Here is a 5,541-nt window from a genome sequence, read left to right as displayed (position 1 = left end):
CTACTCTTCTCTCTTGTTTGCATTGTGAATAATGAGCTATTGATATGCCTTTTTATCCACTGAAAACCTAATTTCAAGTTGTAATAAATGCACAACCCTAATGACTTTCAGATACACTATTTTTATGAATTCATTCACTGGATTATCAAACCACCACAAGATCTTCCGGATAACAATAGGACAACTAATATCCATCATTTGCAACCATCCTCAACCGGTCATAGATTTATGAAAGGGGGTTTTAAAGATCTGCATGATAATATCCCCCTAAGGCCAAAATGCCTTAGTTCCCAGATGAGGTTTCATCATCGGATTTAGGTGTGGAGCCATTTTGCACATTTGAATCTTCCTTTTTCACCAACATCTTCTTATGTTGATCTCTGATCTCTTCTACTTTAGCTTTTCCTTTTTCATCTGATTTATTCTTGTTCATCATTGCATTCCTACTTCTGCAATATCTTGCAATATGACCAGGCTTGTTGCATGCATGACAAACAACATTCCTTTTCATAGGCCTGAAGTTCATTTGATTTGGTCTCATCCTGCATTGGTTAGATATGTGCCCAAATATCCCACATGCACAACATCTCTTGTTCTAAAAATTATTTATCACTGTTCTGCACATGTTTTACTTGTGACCAAAATTGTTGCATATGAAACATTGACTAGTAAAGGTAGGACCATTATTCATCACTTTATTCATCATTCCATTATTCATCCTAGTTTTGCATTGACTTGCCATATGAACAAATTTACCACAAACAAAACATTTACCATTGAACTTATAGGCATTAGGTTGTCTTACCGGAGGTTTCTTGATCTTTCGCTAATGATTGCTTTGACCAAAACCAGAGGATTCTCCTTTCTCAAATCCAAGTCCTCGCTTGTATTTCCCATGTCTCTGAATTTCCAACATCTCATCCAATCAGGATGAACTAGCTTTGAACTTTTCTTTGTACTCATTTGCAATAGTCAGCTCATCTCTCAGAATTATGATCTGCCTTTCAAGTTCTTGTCCATCATTCTTTGTTTGTACCAACTCCAACTTCAACTGATCATTCTCATATGTCAATCTGCTGCATTCATCAGATCTATCCTTCAATGACTGAGTCAGGGTTTCATCATTCTTCTTCTGGTCTTCAATCTCTTTTGTCAGTTTCATTACAATATATTGCATTTCACTCTTCAAAACTGTGTTTTCCTTGGCCAATTTCTTACATTCATCTGTCTTGTCTTGTAGGACTTGATTGTCAACACTTTGTTCTTCTTTCTCCTTCAACTTATTCATCAACTCCTTTCCCTTTTCTCTAGAAGTGTTCAATTGATCTTTCAATGTCTCAATGAAATCTTTAGCTATATTCAAATTTCTTTTCAAGCTACTCTTTTTCTTCATCGTTGCATCAAGATCTTCGAGTGCCACACTAAGTTGTCTTTGCAAACTGGGGTCTATTGATTTAATATTTTAGATCATCCTCAAGTTGTTAGGCTTCTTCGGAGGAACTAGGCTTTAATACCAATTGTTGGGATCAATGAACATTGAGAGGGGGGGGGGTGAATCAGTGTTATGCAATTTACTAATTTATTAAACTGATTCTTTAACCACTGGATGCAAAACAAGGAAATTGTAATGCAAAAACATAAAAAAAATAACCACACAACCATAAGACCAAAATTTTTATGTGGAAACTCAAAAAGGGAAAAATGATAGTGGGATTGAGTACACACAATATTATTATACTATGGCTAGTAGTAGAACAATATTACAAAAGTGGAATGCACTTGCATTCGAGCTCACTACCTAGAGCTCATTGCTCAATTACAAAAGGGATACAACCTGGAGGAAGGCTCACTGCCTTACAGACTATTACAAAATGATTACAATGATAAATGAATTGAAGAATAACATCTAACTATGCCAAAATACAATTCTGCTTAGGCTCTGATTGTCTCATGAGAAACTGATCACCGAAATCATCCTAACAAATCCATAACACATGTTATGCCAAAATAGCTCCGCCCTAGCTAAAATACCAAATACCAGTTTTCTAAACTAGCACACACTCAACACTGGATATTAGGATCATTAATCTATCTCGAACCTTGAATCAACTACCTTGATCACCACAACCCAAAATACATCACCGAAATAAAGATATGCACCATGATTTCATGCTTTATAAGTAACTGTGTTCCACCTTCCAGACTTATGCCTTATAAACAAAATGACTTCTGGTAAACCAAATTTATGTACATCGGGTGGGATCTACAAATTGAGTTACCATAAATGACAACTCCTAAGCATCTATCATTCACCGATCTCCACCGGAATAGTGTCTCTTGCCAACAACATCTTCATGGTAATCCACATCATGAACAAAACTACTATCCTTGAAATGCTTACTCTTGAGCCAATCCATAAGGTCCTCAGGATCACAATTTCTTTGGGTTCCAAATTTCAGATCATATCTTGCAATAATGTAATTTTGTAATCTATCCAAGACCTTGTCACCAATTGCAAAATCACCAAGCCTAGTTGATCATGGGGAGGAAATATCCTTTTCTATAACCAAACATATACATCTTCTTCATCCATAGGAGTTGTCACATACACTCAAGAAAATCTAATGTTAGGGAAACATATACTGGTAGTTGATGCGGTGGTTGAGGGAAACCATATACCTTAATAAGAGTATAATTTGAGAATAAAATCCAACCGCCAAAGTTAAATTTACCCTCATTGTCCATCCTTCTATCCTTTGGTCTCAAGAAGTCCATAACTTTTGTCGGTATCGTGTCCATTTCATATCCCATCTAGTGCATGATTTTCATTACAAAGTGCTGATGGAAGGTGATATAGTCTACCACATTTGATTTTCTATCCTAGATATAACACCATCTTTGGATTGGATATGGCATACCCAGGTTATCATAAAACTTCAGTTGAAGCTCTCCAACCCATTCATATTTATGCTAAAACAAAATAAGATGAGACAACAATGAGGAATATTTGAAATTGATTTCCCTGGTGTTTTCTATAATCCTCAACAAGGATTCATGAATAGACCTTGAAATATAAGATGACAAATTGAAATCTAGATTAACATACTTAAGTTGGATTCTCATTTCTATCAGCATTACCCAGACTAGGATCTTATCCTAAGCATCCAACCCCAATATTTGACATAAGGCATAATATATTTTAATGAAATATTTCTTAAATTTATCAACAAAGAAGGGATCTTTTCAAAAGGTGGTATGGGAAGAGTATTGAATTTCTAATCCTTGGGCCTAAAAAGAGGCAACTCCCCTTCTCTATATGTTTTCATTTTTCTTTTGTAATTTGCCTGAAGGGTTTTTTGATCAATCTCAACATGACCTGGCTCAGTCAAACCAATAAAGTTGATAATTTCTAATTCACATATACCCACCAAGATATTTCCCTCTGCATCTCTCACTTTTCTTGAAGCCGGATCATACATAGTTGATAAATGTCTAATCAAGTCCACTTCAATAAACACATTGAGAACAATAAGTCTAGCCATATTCAGAGACCATGGATTGCACTTGGGATAGGCTCATCCTTATTCCTATAAAAATATGAAAACAAATTCCACCCCCTCTCAAGAATGTATGCATCTCAACATTGAACACATACATCTAACATGTTATTACTATCACTATTATTCATGGTGGAAGTAGGCAGTACCGCCAAAAGATCTTGACATAAGACTCCTCTTGTCCTTGCAGGGGCTGGTGGAGCTTCCACATTTACCTTAGGCCTCTAAGAATGCTCCTCTAACCTTTCCATAGAAACCCTATACTCATCATTCAATACCTATATAATTTGTTCCTCTTCACCAGACTGCATTTCTTACTTCTTTATAGGGGCCCTAGGTTTTTTCTACCTAAGTGTTGATGATTCTCCAACCCCTGTTTCCTTTTCCTAGAAGTCTTAGCTTTTGCTATCTCTTCTTGAACTACAGCTTCAATCCTAACATTCTCTGATTGCTTAGAATCCTTTTCAACTTCCACCACAGGAGGTACCTCTAGGTGTGTATCCATCGTTTCCTTAACCTTCTCCTTTCTTTTACTTGTAGATGACTCTCCCTTCTTTGACATTTTACAGACTAAAACACACTAGGGCTTTCTAAAATTCTTCTTCAAATTTACACAACTCAATCATTCAATTATATAAATAGAATTATTTAATAAAGAAGGAAGAATCTTACCTACTGTTAATTGTCTCAATTGTTACAAGTAGATCGTGCCCTCTGATGCTCTGTAATCACAAACCTTTGTCTTGGCTTGCTTTCTCCTCCAACTCCAGAATGCAAAATGTGAAACATCACTTCAAAATATACCATTTATAGCTTTGCAATCGGCGCAAGATCATGTCTCCTCGACATTAATATCAAATAAATCTAGGTAAGCAGTAAGTAGCCGTGCACAACTTTAAAACCCAACCATTGATGTGCCATTTCATCAAATCCAATGATGAACATTATCTCTCAACTTCCACCATGGATACCAACTCCATAAACTAGCCAATTGTGTCTATTTGTGTGAAAAATTCACAGGAATGCAAGCCCCTTTTTAATTTACCTCAATTTTTGTGCACCTATAAAGTTGCGTTGGGAACAAACTACCACATCGTGAGAACATGGGGCCAACAGTCTCTTTACTTTTCCTTGCTTCTGCATACCTGCACATTACCATGGGAGACAACTAATGACATTGTAGGGTTGTGGGGTTTAACATTTCACGTCCATTTAGAATTAAGCCACTCCCCGGAAACCCGTTGTGCTACATGGGACTAACCTAACCTCAACGTGGGTGATCAAGATATACTTGAAAGATGATACATTTACCACGTGCAAAATTAAAGTTATAAAATGGATTGGGGGTGTGGTACAAGTTGGAAAATAAAAAATAATTCCTTAGGCAACATATAATTTCAAATCTATGAGATTTCCACAATCCATGATAATTAAGTGAGCGACTTCTGGATTTGATAGTGTGTAAGTTTTTAGTCATCAACATTTCAGATCACACTCCATGATCCATCGTCGGGATGAATGAGAGTTCAAGGATTCATTTCCTTGAACTCTCATTCATTCCGATGATGGATCATGGAGTGTGATCCGAAACATTGATGACTAGAAACTTACACACAATCAAATCCATAAGTCACTCACTTAACATATAATTTACTGGTGAGATAATCTAAGGACCAATTCAATGCTAGTAAAAACACGAAGCCAAACACATATGGAAAGGGGAAAATTTGATTTGGCAATTTGCAACATAGAAGGATAAATCACCAAATCAATTTTCACTTTGAGGGGGGATTTCCTTTACATTCAAAAGAGGGAAGGAATCTACTAGATTCAATCACAAATCAGATAAGGACTGAATACTAGGTGGATTGATGGATTATGATGTGTTTTTCCCTCTTTTGTAAGTTGAAATGCTGATTTAGGGTAAAGTGCTGAAATTGAAGACAAAACTAAGAAAATATTGAGCTATAGGTTTGGGATTTTG

The sequence above is a fragment of the Cryptomeria japonica genome, chromosome 7 (genome assembly GCF_030272615.1).
Source record: "Cryptomeria japonica chromosome 7, Sugi_1.0, whole genome shotgun sequence".
Lineage (NCBI taxonomy): Eukaryota > Viridiplantae > Streptophyta > Pinopsida > Cupressales > Cupressaceae > Cryptomeria > Cryptomeria japonica.
Note: the sequence above shows the minus strand (reverse complement) of the source record.